Here is a 17,170-nt window from a genome sequence, read left to right on the forward strand (position 1 = left end):
AGGATAATAGCGAGATCATATATATATATATATATATCATTCGAGCTTTTGTGCGTAATCTGTTCTCCGATGCTGCCGCATCGAAAATTATTGGCGCGGAAACACAAAGAGACCTGGTTCGAAAGGCGCGTTTTTACCTTTTTTTTTTTCTTGTATTCCAGACGATAGCTCTATATAACGGCGTCGTACTTAGCCTGTGCAGCGATCTAAATCTCAGCCTGTGAGGCTATCATTATTGTTAAAATACTACGCTCCGGTAAACATAACCATTGCCAGTGGCTGAGACTGGCTTTATTCGCTGATTAAAACAGTTTAACGAAGCAATTCATATAGTGGACAGATTCTGTGCACGTCTATGTGTAGCATGGGCCACGGTCGTTTTCACGAAAACACGTCTTCAACATTAAAAGGCCGCTGACGCAGTTACAACGCGCTTGATTCCATAGAAAATAAAGTTAGAGCATATAATTTCATATTTTATTATAGGCAGTTATAATGTTGCTATCTAGTAATTACAATGATGGGACCTCCTAAGATGGCGCACCATTTCTAAAGGTAGAGCTTTTCTAACCACCATTTTTCGATGTGATTGAATCTGGAACACTGCAATAGCAGGAGAAAATGTCCAGACGATAATAACAATAAACAGAAGAACACTTCGCTTAGTAAATACAATTACGGAAGTCCAGCTGCGGTAGCTGTTTCGTCTACGTAAGAAAAACTGAAAGAGTTTTATATATTCTTTCCTTCTTACAAGATGCTGCTTGGGCAAATTGTCTGATCTCCTATCTGTAAGCGATATATGAGAAATGCTAATTGGATGTTGGGTGAAACATTTAATTTTAAAGATACAACTGGTCATACCGTCGTATTATATTTCTATGTTGCTGCGGTAATTATTATGACTGTTTAAACGCTTCTGATATAGCCGACAAACGAAATAGCTGTTTTGATAGGATTATAGGTATTGTGTATTTCGATTGCTCATCAGATCTGATCACAGGGGCCCACTGTTGTCGAAGAGTTCTCGAAGAGATTTTGTCGTTTTGAAACACCGGAGTTCATCACGACCGCCAGACAAGTGCTGAACACTAAAGATAAATCCCTCATTCTATTTGACCCCCAAGAAATGCAGTGCCTAAAATATAGCCAACAAGCATATCAACAAAGCTTTGCTGCCCGTGACTTCTTTCATTTGGTGTGCATGACATATAGCTTCCACAAGCACGCAGGACCAGTGTATATGTTTTGTAGTTGCAGACTAATATTAATTCCGATAGTGAAGTTCGATCTTTAGATCAGCGAGAAAAATCAAAAGTACCAAGATGTTTTTGCCCCACGCTGTATATATACACATAATATGTATGTGGTACAGAGCTGTATTGAAATTATGCTAAATTAATACGTGCTGTCTGATGGCATCTTCAGTCCACCTATATAAATCCCCCTATGGATCATACACTATAAACACTCAACGACCTGTGTGTGCTTATTATTGCTGTACTATATAGCGGAAGGTACAGGGATCTCTGGACCCTCTTGGCTTTAAGTGCTCCCTATCTAATTTTGGGCTAGCCCCCTCACCTAGATCTAATCTGCTTCACCATTCGAGATAATGGGGGAGTGCATTTATGCCGTGCCTGCTTTTTAACCGAGTCACCACACGACAGTGTCTCACCTCGTACCAAATCCGAGTTTTGAACTGTGTAGTCAATCTAACAAGCAGATTAAATGGAACGGAAAACATCATTCATTCGGGCCTTTTTCAAGGCATCAGTTTGTTAGGTGAAAGAGCTCTGGAGCTCAAGAATAAGTGACCAACGCTTATTGAGCTATATTCGGGAAAAGTTTGACATAGAATGAGTGTACTCTTTGCCAGACGGTCTCGCAAATTTCGGTTTAGCTTCCGCCAAAAAAGAGGTAGGTATCACACTACGACCCCATTTATCGTCTGAAATAGGTATATCTCAGAAACATAGAGCCAATGACGAAGATTTTCCTGAACGTCGTATAGTCAAATCTAAGCGATAAGCTGGACGACCCAAGATGAAGTGGTTAAAATTTCCAGCTTCCCTATTAAGGGTGGTCTGCAATCAAAGTGAAAGTGGTTATCTACATCGCCAGACATCTTCGTAGTACATTTGAAACACTCGGGGTTAAGTGGGTCGTTCCCAGAACTACAATATGCTGCCGAAATGCTTGAGGATGTAACCTAAAATCGTTAAATAAATCGACAGAGAATTAATTGTGTAAGCTGTGCAGAACTATACACAATTCATGTTGATAGTACTTAACGATGTCACCTGAGAAGAAAGTAAATTAAGGAAGAACGGTACATAGTTATAGCCCTACTGAATTCTGTTGCAAACCTGTATTATCGTGTTTAGCTAATCTTGTTTTTTCTATATAGCCGGATGCACTAGAAAATATGTTATCGATATCAATAACTCTACCTAAATTTAAAAATTTAATAGAATTTGGGATAGAGAGGGTAGATTTCAGGCGATAATAATGCTCGTGTAAAAAAAAAAATAGATATTATATTTAAGATAACACGACGAACCAATTGCTCATGCAGGAGTATTCGAGTTTGTATCTTTCTACGCTGTGGTAGTTTACGAGAAGATAAACCCTAATCGTTTTCTTATAACGATCTTGTCACTGCAATGAATGTGTCCTTGCAGCGGAAAGGAGTGGGAAAAGCTGTCAACAATTAATGCCGCCTACCTGAACGGTCCCGATGCTTGACAAAGTCAAACTGTCCAGTTAGGACATGTATAACAACAGGTAGTCTTATCGACATAAACGGAATGGCCGATACTCTAATAATATTCCAGGCCGTGCGTGTTGAAGACGTATGATACAATTCGTTTGTTGTATATTTACTAATGGCTAGTTACTTTTTGAAAGATAGTTTGATGTATACTTTTCCTGTTCAGTGCTTTACTCAGGTCAGTGGAACGGACGAGGATTCTTGCCATTATAAAAACAATTTGTAATTTATTACGCACGGATTATTGGTATGAGTGGAGTTTTTTTCATTGCGATTGGTTAGGTTCATTTTTCCCTTTGCTGTGAATGTTTTCATCTGAAAGGAAAAAAGCATGAAAACACCCTCTATTACTATGAGTTTTCCTAGACTAAGCACGCTGCACGATATTCTCAGAACAAATTGTGCCTACCACAAACGGCACCACTTGTACTTGCTGCTGTGCAAGTACAAGTAGTGCCGTCCCCCAGTTTGTAGCGGGGCGATTCCTGCATTGCCTGTGGCATGCAAATCCGCTCAGAAGATAAGTTTAGCCAGTAACTCCACTGTTTCTAATTGTGGCGCCGTGCAATACAAAAACATCAAATCAACCGATGGCCTAAAAATAGTCCTAAATATCCTATCCACAGATCTATCTCTAAATCGTAAACCCTTGGTTCCAAAGCGAAAAAGACAGCGAAATAAGCCGACTTGTTGATCCTTAGTATATATGAAGAGGAACTCGTTTTGTGTTAATAGCACAACTAAGCCCCATACATAGAAGACTACAAATATTTCAACTCACATAACAGTTCGCAACTGGGCTAGTGGCTACCGTTTACTGTGGTTGTTGTTGTCGCCGAAACCGGTCAGTCACTGGGCTGATATACGTAAAGCTGCGCGAGAAAACCATATCTCTTATCAAGCGCTTGTTTATTACTAATGAACAAAGCCCGATTCGCGCTTCCGGAGGGATCGTGTTCAAAAAGGGCCAACTTGCCTTAACATAACCCGTATGAGCTTCGAAACGCTTTTGGAAAACTTGAATGAATTCATCTATGGTTTTGTTGGTCCATGGATCGAGTAGTGGCTTAGCATGGTCCACCCGTTGCCAATTTCTTAAAACCCGTTGTTCGCACCCTAACCTAGACCTTAATTTAGTATGATGTATAGAATCGGGCCAATATTATATTTGCAATCATGTAACCCCAGCATCTATATCGCTATATCTAAGGTTTGTCATAATAATCGGCGAGGATACACGGTATAACCTATTGCAGCGCTGGTTGTGTCGGCCACAAAATGACTGATCTGTTGATGCCTTCAGCAACCAAATTATAGCCTCCGTGGGAACAATCGATGTGTTGAAGGCATTTTGTTGTTTAGAATAAGGAAGGCACACACAAAAAAAATTTTCGTTCTTAACTTAGTTCGAACAAATTATTTTTTATCGCAGCAACATTTAGCAGTTTATACTATGCGTTGGCATATACACATTTTGAACCTATTAACAGAGTAATACAGACGCGCTGAAATTAAACGGAAGTAATAACATTTATTTAGCTGTTTAGCAATTTTGCTAATCTATGTAATAAGTAAGGATGTACGAATCAGTCAAGTGAGCGCCATTCGAGTATTCAACTTTTCTAGTAGTGAGCGCATTGCGCTCAGATCTCTTGAATGCAATCTCAGTCATTATTGGATTTCGAACCAAACAACCAGTTCGATATGTGGACCTTCCTACACGTGTCGTCGCTAACCATCCTTTGTAGCATTTACCGCACATTTCGTATCGATTAAGTGGTCTTCCTGTCTAGCAAGCATCCTTATCGTCTCGCGATCTTAGGCCTTATTTTCCTATTGCCTATGTAATACGCAAACGTGCCACACAATTTGTCTTCGATTAATGTACGCGCATCCTTCAAAATTTCATAGCATAAGCCTGTAATAGCAGACGAGAAACAGGTGCGCAAATTTTGAAAACATGCGCGAACACCAACATGAGAAAGTCGTCGGCCGCACGACTGGCCAGAAGCAGAACAGCGTAATAGTAGCAAGCCAGCTGCATAAACTACAGCGTCCCTTTGGGGGGTCAATAGCTTTCTTTTTCGCCTCTGTCCGTCTATTACGACAGTAGACAATATAGCGTTCCACTAGACTGTATCACCCATCAGGCCACTGTTCTTATGTTCTTGATGTTGTCGTCGATGTTACGACATGTGACAGGACACCAATGGGCAAGTCAACAACATGACAACAAAAATATCGTGTTTTCCAGTTGTATCCTTCTATGATACACTGTGTTGTGCTATTTCGAATAAGCGTAGAGTTTGCCGAATCTGAACTAGGCAAGGTATCTGTTCCAAGTGTATTTCGCTCCTAACGAGGCTATTCGTGGAATACGGCGCGCCGAAACGGGAGCCTGAAATTGAACAAAGACAACTTCATAGATCATGTCGAGATGTGTTGCAGTAGTGTGTTCCTACCGGATCATTAGATTTCGTTCATAAGGCCTAACCTACTTGTACAGACTTCAATTCAGCTTAAGCCCCTATGTTATTTTGTGGATAACAGAACGTAAATGATAAAAATTGAGGGCTTCGTGACTTTGTTTTAGTTGCAGGCCCATGCATGTGCTGTGGTGAAGAACCGTTAACAGTAGCTTGAGTAAGATACAAACTAGATTTTATCTATTGATGAAAAGATATCTATAGTGGCTTCCGCGAAACGGACGGCAATCATTCTGTAATGATCCACCTAACTTTAAACTTAATTCTACATGACCTATATTACGTAAGCATCAGTACGAATTGGTAAATCCTCTGAAACTCGTTATGTTAGAGTCCACTGGAAAATTTATATTTATACATACATACATACTGTTGGGTTTTACTGACGCAGCGTTGCCAAGCGGAAACAGTAGGTATAACGTTTCTGTTTCAATCTCTTTACTACGAAATTACTGACCATAAAAACTGGTTGGCCTTTGAGCGTTTGATAGTTTAATGTGTAGCTGGGTCTGCATGGAGAGCAATTAAATCGTTAAAGAATGCCTTAATCAGGTGCAAGGCCCAAGCTATCGACTCTGTTAGCGGCTACGTTCATCGGTTTCACAGTGTACTGTTATGTTGCCAGTTAACTTTAAGTGATAGCCCCCATTCTCAAAGATATTTATTGATGCGGGTTCCTGTAGCAAATAGAAATGTATGTTCCTCTAGGCAGCCTATCTAAGGTGTTTGTGTGATGTCCCATGTTAATGGAATTAGGAGTAAAACGAGCTTTTAGATAAAACCCATAAGAGGGTCAACTTTGTTTGAAACGGTGCTAGGCAAGATTTACGCCATTTTATCGTCAGTAGATTTTGGCTTGTCTGAGAGCGCGATCGCTATGGGTTACTGGATTCACGCGGAGTGGCCTTACATTAAGGGGTGATTCCCCGTATTCTAGTTGTAGACAGCAGAGGCACATATCGTGTAAGTAACACGGTTGGTGTTTCGAGAAAGAAATAAAAAAACCATTTTAGGTTAGGCTGACATACTTTAACCATTTCTGTTCCTCTATTTCCCTCAAACGTTTAAAATTCTTTTATATGTAGATCAGGATCGACCCAAGACCCGGAAGGGTAAGGGATTCTTAAATATGAGTTTTTTTTTTTTCTTTTATTTCACTCGTGGTAATCTATACCTAATATAAAATTGACTAGTCAAGACGTCATAAATCGAATGTGGTATAAACTGAAGTGTATTTAGTTGAAATTTCACATTTCAAATAGTCCATCTAGATTATTTGTCATTTGTCTTTAATATATTTTAAATAAATACGTATATTTCAACGGTGCAAGTTAATGCCTATTATACAGATTGCTTGCATGAACAATCCCTTAAACCCCACGACGAATTTGCAGTAATTATCGAGGTCAGCCTCCTGTTTTAGCTCGCGAATTGTCGTTGGGCAGGAACCCTCGAAAGCTAGCTATGTATCGGACTTACAGCTAGCTCTTCCTTGAGGATGCTCTGTTTGTCGGAACGATTGTCAATAAAGTTAAATTTTGAATATCTGAATAACGTTGATACTGCGTCAACAAGGGATCGATGTCAGATATCGGCGGGCGTAAAAGATACCTGCACCTGTAAGTTCATCTGTATTCTCCCAGTTCGAAGTCGATTTCATTAAGGTATTCTGTATTGAGAGCGTCGCCAAGAAAATACTTCATGAACCATACAGCTAAACTGGCTGAAAAATAACGTCTCGTTTGTCTCCACAACCATTAGCGACTGTCTATACCAAGATCCGTCTTTAAGTCACTCAGTGCTAAAGAGTTCCCGCGAGAACAGTCTCTGATATCGAAGATGACAACCTATCGTTGAGAACGCGTCGCAGTTGAAAACCCCTCGCTGTCGGTGTTCGTACGGGGGCAAGTGAGACTACATACATGCTATGTACACATTAAATGAACGTCATATTCTGTCGTCTGTTGGTGCCGTTTAGGACTATATAGTATCCTTTACAATAAAGATATGGTGTTAGAGAATTATTATAGAAATGATAATATCAGTTATATCTCAACGTTCAAATACGATAGTAGGAACACATATGGCTATCAGTACAGCTAATGATGGAAATAATTATTTTCAATCAGGCGTTTTGTTTGTGCTGAAAGGGGTAGCTTGTAAATGCTATCTGGTTAGGCCCCAGGTAAAATGCTGGACTTTAATACAGTAATAGCGTATATGGTAACACTATAAGAAGTAGTAAGGATTTAAAACGTGACGCATTCGTTTGGAATACTAAGCAGATATTGAAATATAGACACTGAAACTTAGTTGAAAGGTGATGTGATAATTGTGGTTAAATCAGCTTTTACGCTGGTTCTATTCATTGCTTCGTGTATTTGTTGTTGTTTTTCAATAGGATATATGGAAACAAACAAGCTGCGACGGCACAGTATATATTTTCGGTGCAAATACCCATTGGGATTTTTCGTCACCTTTCGATTACTTTTGTGTGGTACCTGTTTAGAAGGGGTTGTTTAAAACAATAACATATGTCCGATATGGGCCTCTTTATTCCAGATTTCAAATATCATTGCTGGTGTCCATACCTTCAGCAGTTAGATGAGAAAATCGAACTGTCTCTTTTTGATAAAGGCTCGCTTCCAGTGAATGGCCGGCTACTCGGTGAGAGCTGCTCGTACCAGGTGTAAATAAAATTCAAGTTAGCGTCCACTACCATTTGCAAGGGCGCCGTTCAGATGAAAGATAATACATCGCGTTGGTGTCGCTTGACAGCCCCTGCATATAAGGCAGATATATGCACTCGGCCTGATCTATTGGCTAATTCTGATCCTGACTCAGACCGCTAGCAACCGACTCCTGACTCATATCCTGTAGTACTACGTTCCGCTCCGTAAAGCTGTGTTCAGATGCAAGGCTCATGGGGATAGTGCGTATGTCCTTGGAAGGATTACGTTCAAGCGAAGTCTGAAGTAAGATAACAGCGGGCACCAGCAGCAACTTTCGTTGCTAAATATACATTTTCTAATGGGCAACCGTTGCCTATGCTGGTTCACCTCTTTCGGAGAGTTGGAGCGAGTGTTAGCCAGGGTCCGAGCTAAAATTTAGTCAATCCTGATCCAAACCGCTAACTTAATTTAGCCATGATCTGTCAACCCGTGTGTCTGTATACGGGTGCATGTTTTAATATACAATCATGTGTAATTTATTCAACGGGCCAATGGCGGATTGTTCGAAACATGAGGACGGTGAAGTGTTCCCTTGCTACAACAAGGCTTAAAAATGCGAACGAAACAAATGCAATAGGCATAAAGGGATCCGTCCAGCTTTGTCGTCGTCGTCGTCGTCGTCGAACTCTTAGCGTGTGCCTCTTAGTCCCGCCGCATCCACGTGATGATAGCGCAGGCCTTACAGCCAAGCTTATTAAGTTAACTAGTACTCATTTCGGTTGGTTCTACCATTTCACGTTTATTATTTTTCGAATTGTAATATTACTCAATAGGACATTGTATTCGATAGACTAAGTATCGGCATCTAAAAGCAGCTAGATCCAGCGAGTAAATAACATAGTGAAAACGTTCTTAGCACGTAAATACTCACCCAGGTTTTACTAAGTGAAGAATCAGACTCTTACGCAAGGCGAAACCCGCTGGTTGGTACAATCCTTTATCGTTGTTTGGATGTTCTACGGAGGACTCCTGAGCCTGATTAGATGAGTGGCTACAATGTGTATATGCTCCCGATGCTCTAAGAACAGTCAAAATCATTTGTATCATCACACCTTCAGCTGTATGTAATCGACGATATATATATATATATATAAACATATTTCTCTACCATCAGCGTCTGGGCGTCATTTCGTTTTCGTCTCAAATGCGCACCCTTCGTTTATTTTCGTAGGCCAAAAAGGTAATTCGAGTCTTACGCTTGATATTGGCTTAATCAAACTTTAGTTCAGACAACTTGAAACAAATCTGATACTAATAACGTATCTACCGTTTTGTGTTGGTCCACGAGGGCAAAAAAACACCGCGCCAAAAATCTCCTATCTACTGTAATGAATATTCGACAAGGGTTCAACTTTTACAATTTTCGGTAATCAGGGCTAAGAAACTTAAACCGTACATTAACTTTATATATTGGTCGAACCGTTTCACCATGTAAATATCCGCGGGGTGCAAATGCCTAGTCTCACAGCATACGACTCACGATAGGAGCGATTTATAGCCATTGCAGCGTCGAACAACTGATTGTTGTTATCTACCTTTGCTTGCTTATCCGTACAGTTCTGTAGCATACCATATGAAGTTAATATAGTTATCATCATTAAAAATGGCAGAGACGTGACTCGGATGAGTCTAAGTTACGATATCTCCTCCATGGTTAACTCTTGTGTCAGCTAGTCAATGAGCGCAAGTTTTCGCGGCTTCACTATTGGCGCCATTTTTTCTACTATATATATATACACATATGTATATATAAGCGCAGAATAATTTTCACGCGGAAAATCCTTTACGCTTGGTAGCCACCGACATCGCTACACCTTTAGGGGAGAGCTCTAAAGTTAATAAAGACATATACGTTGTAAACAAGGTAATAGCAACGAGTTTTCTCATGTTGCTATGGAACATCATCATTTACGTGTGCCACGCATACAGTATATATATATATAGTATTATCGTACATGTTATGAAGCAAACAACTTCAGTGCTACGAAAGCAACGTTTGCTTTCTAGGAGGTTTCTTTAGTATTACATATACACGTAGCATCTACCGCATCGTGGGAACAGGAAGTGCATATTTTCTACGAAATGTAGTCTAAACAAATTCAGTGCTTCGTAGGGATGTCCATCTCTAAATATCGGGGTATTTGCGAGAAAATAGTGTTTACCTGTTTAATAGAAAGGGTGAGAAGTTGACTGCAGTAAAGCGAACAATAAACACGATAAAATATTGCATTGAAAAACAAACGACGTCTTAATAGTTTCCTTTCTTATTTTGTCTTCGTTTATGTTTTTCTCTAAAAAAACTCGTGTTAACTTGATTCAGAGTATGTAATCGCAGGAGTGACTCAAACACATGAATTAGTTGGACATCCGTTATGAATGGACAAAGCCCCAGCTAAAGATGTTATTAGGTATTCTGCAAAACATAATCTATAACATATGACTTTCGTTTAGGGATACAAGTTGATCATTGTAGCATGGGGCATATAATAAGTATATTAAATTGTGTACCTTTACCTATGAGTTCCAGCTATTATACATACTGTAATCCTCATTAGTTAGTTTCGGATTTGAGTTTTTGTTTGTGCACATTTATACAAAGAAGTTATCGTTATCGATAGGACATTTTCGTAAACATACGTTTGGCCATGATGGAAAGAAGAAGGCGTTATTACGAGATTTGAAAATGCTGATCTATTAGTCTCTAGAACGGGATTTTGGCAGGATTCAAAAATCCTATTTAAACTAGGGAAAACGGAAGCGTAGCAAATTCAAAGCTGTGGGCGCATTGTATTACATTAAATAAACAAGATTTTTACAATATTACCTTATGAATGAACTGTCTACTCTGGGCACATTTGTAGAGTTCTTTTTGGCGATGGAGCATAGATTATCAAAGGTTTTATAAAATAAGCCAGACGTTGGGACCGTTGCTCTCGGGGTCTCATCCAAGCCCACTCTTTCTATCACACCCCTTCAGGGGTATCACCAACTTCGTCGGTGGATACATCGGCAAAGACCGACCTTGAAAGGCTATGACTATAGTATACTCGTTTTCCTCATAGATTCCCAAAAATGCTGCCTCGATATCGTTCCCGACAGCTCCATTGTTATCCCAACCCTTGTTTCTATCGTTCACTAGTCTCGTGCTTGTGCTCACCGTGTTACGCTAAGTCACAATAGGACCTGCTTAGCTAATAAGAACAGAACCTCATCTAAGCATCGTGAGGCTATTAGGAATAACATAGTGTGTAAGCTAACCGACTATGTGACGACATACGTGAGGTGGTCGCAGCGGATGCATATTAGATTAAATAGAGTTGACGAGTGAAGGCACATACAAGCTCCGATATCGTGGTAGAAACCTGGTCGATACAATCGTTCACGCTGCCGTCTATTTGCCTATGAGAGGCCCTAATGACGTTCCGCCACTAACGGTTGGATCCACTAGATAGGGGGACGGTCGTTGCGAAGATAGGGCATTTACTAACTGTCCCCGAACGGTCTACCAATAATGAACGAAACTCATAGCTATGACCCGTCAGTACTATAAAATGCTCATTAATATCCCTCAACGGCGAAACCATGTGCGGCAAACCTTCGGTGATAAGAAAAATATTGTGTTACGTGCGTTTTCAGGGGGCTTCCACAGTCCGCTGCCGTTTGCATTAGGGTGTTCAGCACACTAAAATTTATCGCATAAATTGTAGCTGAGTAGATAGGGCAACATGTACGTAAAGTTTACATTAAACGTTTAACCGAGGGATTGGGATGCGCGTGTGTTTGACCTTGGTTACAGCCCAACGGATTGCCGTCGTCTTGAACAGGTCCAGTGGATCCACCAAGTAGTACTGCTTCATAGACGTCTGAATTAGTTGCTACTGCTGGAAATAGGCCAACTTCGCAGGTTGTCCTACCTATAGAAGGCCTTTTATGGCTTCTTTTAGGCATTATGTTACTCTTCCATTCAAATAAATGTGAAAGTCAGCACAGGTTTTCCGCAGATTCAACCCAAACTCAGTGAAAGGTGTTTCGAAGTGGCCTCAAACAGTCGTTATAGTTAATCACGGTCGGTGGAGCGGAACTCATTTTCCTAAAAATATTGATTAAAGAGCCAAGTTGTGTGCTAATTGTCAAATAAATGTCCATGTGTATTTGCTACAAAGTTCAACATAGAATATTAGTTATCTAGGTTATCCTAATTCCGCTTAGAATTATTACACTTTTGATCGTAGAATATAGTTATACTGCGTCCAGTCTATATCCTAAATAGCTAAAGCAGAAAAGATAAGGTTAGGACTAACAGTTTCATAGCTAATGATGCGTGATGAGCGGTTCTGCTTCTTTGTCAATTGCCCCATCTTAAGCTCTCTTTTTATTATAATATATGGGTAGTTCGCACTGTATCATTAAAGCCCCGCATATAGTATTATCACTTCACTGAAATGCAGCGTTTTCATAGTTGGGCACCATGAATAAGTCGCTTTCTTTTCTCCAGCCATCAAACCAACGGATTAAAAACGGGTCCTTGTTCTCTAAAAGTGCCTGTTCGAAACATCGAGGCTTTTATACCGCTTCGTTCGCATTGATATAGCCCGCATAGTCTTCTTTGATCGACTAGAATACTTATCGTGAGTTTTGTTCCATATCAGTCCCTATTTCCGTTGTCGTGCTTCGTTCCGTTGGCCTGAGCCCTAGGCCTCGTTCAACAAGTACTGTGTGGACGGCAACAGTGTGGCGTGTTAGGGACATTAAATAGACGTTTTATGGCAACAACAGCGTGCGGTCGCACCGTATCGAAGTTCCTCCTTCTGCTGGCCAAAGGCCTTCTACGGGGGGTTTATTTCTATGGACTGTATTGTGCAGCAATAGAACGGGCTAAGCACGCCTTGAATGGCGTAACGGCTGTACTGGTAATCGCCGTTTCGTGCCGCTCATTTGTCTTCTAGGAAGGGGACGGTGTTGGTCGCCTTTGGTGCTTCGGCGTTCGTCTTCCGTTGCTGTTCAGTCTTGTTGATGAGGTTGCCGCAACTTCTGCAGTTGCCATGAGGGAAAACCAAGGACGAATGTTTTTATTGAGGCGGTGTTAGTTGAGCTTGAAAACACGAGGCGAGCAGAAAACCCTATTGTGACGCTATTCTTAAAGGACCTTATTTCAGTGCTCTTTGTTTTTTCCTCCAAAAGCAAAGTAAAACAAATCAGCTGGCTAAAACGTTGACAGGTTTTCTGCTCACTTACTGCGCTCACTATAGATATGCTGGATAGCTTTGCAGTAATAATGACACGGCAAATCAGACCGATCTAAACTGAATAGTGCTGGCTGATGGAGATGATTGTATATTTGATTGAAGCTTAAGTAACAACGAGAAGCGAGAGTTGTGGTTGTAAGGATACGAGCACGTATATAACAGGACTATAATTGCAGCTATGATAAATATTAGGGGGTATTAAAAAGCAAGTTTCTTCTATTTTCGCGCGGGTGTTAAATATGGATAGTGTGTTCATCAAAAAAATCCAAAATGTAGCACTCTCGCTGTCCCACACACGTGACGTATTACCACTCGTAATTACCCAACTCTTCGATTTTAGCGTTGACTTAATCTCTAATTATATCTCATTGGCGTGCAAGCATTTATGATTATTATAGTAAGACAGAACGTAAATAATTTTAAAGCAATCATACCCGATGACACCGGATAATCGTGGTAAGATTTTTGGGACCTTTTTTTATATTTAAAAAGGATGTGTGTATCTTGACTATGGACATTGGGCTTCACATGTAAATATCTGGGGTAATCGTGTGGGATTTACGCCGGTGTTTTTTAGCGTGATCTATGCACACTAAGTCCACACATTTACCTGTCCTTGAGCCTGTGTTGGTTCCAATACAATTTCGGCTCCCTGGGCACTAGACAGAAGATCGTAACGTTCTAATTCTTTTGAGTAGAAGACCACCATACGATAAAAATATGCTGCACAAACGTATCATCTCAATGATCAGCAAGGGCATTGCATTTTATACCTACAATAATATTCCGTGTTGACCTTCAGCTCAGTTGTAGCCGTACCTGCAAAAGTGGCACAGATTACCTCTCATAGCCGCGCCACAATAAAAGCTGTTGTCTTTTAGGCTTTGTTCCAGGCCAGCATCCGCTAATGCTGGCTTGCTTCTTGGCAAAGCAATATCTGGATCAACATCGATCGTAGACGGCCTTATTCAATCTGCAATATTGGCCACTATTGTTTCTGTGTTTCTCGGCTTAAGTACGGTAAATTGGGCTGATGTTTGAGATTAGGCTGTTTAAGTAAAGGTGTTTTATATCAGTTTGTTCAGTAACTAGCTTCTTGTGAACGTTTATGATCCTTGATACGGTCCGTATACGTTATGCGGGAAGAAATCCTTTTCGCTTTTTCTCCCGTGAAGGTTCGCGTAACGCATCGGGCTTTGTGACTCATGAAGATTCTGCTCGCGTGCGAAATACCTATTTGGCGTCTCCCTCGTTTTGCGGACTTCTGCCTTAGATTCCGGATATTTGTAAATTGACGATTGGATTTCTAAGTCAATTGCAATTCTCCTTTGAATCGTTTGGCCTTACACTAATGCTCCCTTCACGCCACTAGAATCCTCAGTCAAATAGGTTTGAAACAAATTCAGTTTTGATCAGTCTCTAAACTGTCTACTTTTCTTCAGTTTAGCTTTTCTTTTAGTTCTTTATTTGTGGTGTTACATTGCGTGTTGGTCCGCCGCTTTTTTCGAAGTTTTCCCTTTTCCAATATTGCGAGTTGGATTTGGTCTCCTTGCTGTGTTTAGCTCTGCCGTTCTGCGCCGACTTCTCTTGCTTCTTTGCCGAAATCTTCTTCTGCCATATGGCAATCGGTGGGTTTCTTTTGAAGGTGACGTTCCTTGACTGCATTATCTTCAACTTGATTCAGACACGATAGCCCGAAGCTTGGTCATCGTAGCCGACGACAATGCTGCTTTCCGCCTCCGGGTTAAGCTTTTTTTAGTCGGGTAATAAACTAATGAATGGCGTAGGTTTTGTACCATAAATAATTTCTAATAGGGTCTAGTCCGTAGATTGGATAACGGTAGTCATATTCATGAGAGTGTGAACGCACATTACAACCTTACTCCATAATCACTGAAGTCGGTGGATATCTCTGACTATGGCATTAATGAGCTCAATCAAATCACGGTTCGCTTTTTAGGCTATTTCGATTACCCTTAATAATTCAGGCTTAGATATCAACAGTTCTACTCCTACGTCTGCGCACGGCGAACTTGGGCATTCTGGGATTCGGGGTTCTCATCAGACCGTAGACTCTTAATATGTTTACCTGTTTGTGCTTGGAATCATTTGAGGTAGCCTGCGTAGAATTACCTGCGGCTTCTCGCTCAGTAAATATGCGTGCTTGTATTTAAAGCATTCGTCAATGAAGTATGAATTTTCTCTTAGTCATAGAGTATCAATCTCACACTCATATGTATGTTTCCTTATTTCCTTAGGTCATGCCAAAGGAGGTTACAATGATATGCTGCTATGTGTATTTTCGATTGATGGAATGTGGTGCAGTCTTGTTCATAGTATACAAAGTCGATGTCTTCATGCTTCAAGAACTTCACGAGCTTCTGATTATCCATATAACAAAACATCTTGACAGTTGCAATCACGGCAGAGTTGTATTCCTTGTCACTTATGTCGTCTTTCGTGTCGTGGATAATTTTCCGTTGCGGTGAAGCTCAATCCGACCGTTACCCTTCGATAGAATGAACTTGCCTTAACCTACCTCGACTCCTTAATTTTTGTCAGTTAATTGAACGAATGAATGAAGCGTTCGAGGCATCTTAGTAACGTAAAAAGTTGTCTCCTACGCAGTTTACAGGGCCGTTGTTTGCCAAGTAGGGTTAGTGTAATAGTATCGAAAGCAAATGTTTAAAGTTTTTGCTTGACTCCTAGCTGCACTGGCCATGTTTGTCCTAGCTGTTGAGTGTAGAAACGGAGGCCAGCATCTCTATATCGCTGTTTTAAGAATCGCAGCACAGTATTTCGATATATTTTCATAGCCTTTTCATAGCGCGCTTGCTATTCAGATTTCAGTTGCTGTAACTTTTTTTGTTTGTTAGAACGACCTATTGCCGTGTAAGCCATGTCGTTTGCACCATGTACAGGTTTAGTCTTGGCTGTCTGACGGTTTGTTTAAGGGCCAATTATCCTAGTCATGATTTTTCATCTCGGGTGGTTTTGTTCCCGTGTGCTTTGAAGAAAACTATTGGAAAACGTCCTTGATTATTATTTTCTTTGCGATAATGCCCGAGTGATTCGATGCTGATAACTATTTTTTTCTGCTTCATTTTATTTATTTTTTACTGTTTTCTTTGCGCGTCTGTGAGCTTTACACCATCGGCTGTTATCGGCGATGTTATATTGTGTTTGACTGCATCTTAAGCACCTTCCCGTTCCCGTAGTTCTAGCTCTGTTGCGATCTTCGACGAAATATAGTTGTTCGCTAAAAATATAGTGCTTTCGAGTGCGTTCGTTGTTTCCGCTTGCGGCTGCTCTAAGGTCAAAGCCTTCCTTCGAGTTACGAATGGCTGATCTTCAGTTTACTAGATTACTTTTTCATACTGTTATTGGTTGTTGAACCCCATTAGCCGTCTTCAATGAAACCATGCTGATTTCTAATGTTATTTTTGTACATCATCGGACCGCCCGGCACATGCGTCACCGAACTTACTGGTTATCGGATTCCCACACCGCAGGGTCCTTCGTTTATTTCACTCTTGCACTGCTGGTCGTGCTTGATAAAGACTGTGGCCTACTAACTCGCTGATGAGTAGTGCAAACACGTTTGTTAAAGGTATAACAGATGCGAAGCTTATTGGATAATGTATGCTGAGATCGGATAAGGTTGCTGCAATCTTTTCTGGTCTATTTCAACATAAAGTTTAGGTCGCTTATATACGCAGCTTCTAAATCTGCCCCTTTGGCTGTGACTCCTCCCCCCAGGTGGTTCAATCGGTACATCATGAGTGTACCTATGTAAAAGGAGCTTTATATATACATGATACTTTTGTTTAACTTACTAAGAGAGTAATTCAATTCAAATAGACTGTAAAAATAGACGCGAGTTTGGAGGTGTTACTGACCACTCAAGAAGAGCTCACTCAAATTCGCGTGTAG

The 17,170-nt window shown here is 40.6% G+C and overlaps 1 long non-coding RNA gene across 2 annotated transcripts in view; it reads left to right on the forward strand.

Annotated features, from left to right (window-relative positions):
* Positions 1–1,649: 1,649 nt before the first annotated feature.
* The window catches only part of LOC111273838 (uncharacterized), a 17,979-nt gene continuing 2,458 nt past the window's right edge, over positions 1,650–17,170 (forward strand). For both annotated transcript variants that reach the window (XR_002688068.2, XR_002688067.2), the window contains exons 1-2: positions 1,650–1,920; positions 2,685–2,787. This is a non-coding gene — a long non-coding RNA (uncharacterized LOC111273838). The remainder of the gene's footprint in view (positions 1,921–2,684; positions 2,788–17,170) is intronic.

This window comes from Varroa jacobsoni, unplaced genomic scaffold, assembly GCF_002532875.2.
Source record: "Varroa jacobsoni isolate VJ856 unplaced genomic scaffold, vjacob_1.0 scaffold_21, whole genome shotgun sequence".
NCBI classification, from domain to species: domain Eukaryota; kingdom Metazoa; phylum Arthropoda; class Arachnida; order Mesostigmata; family Varroidae; genus Varroa; species Varroa jacobsoni.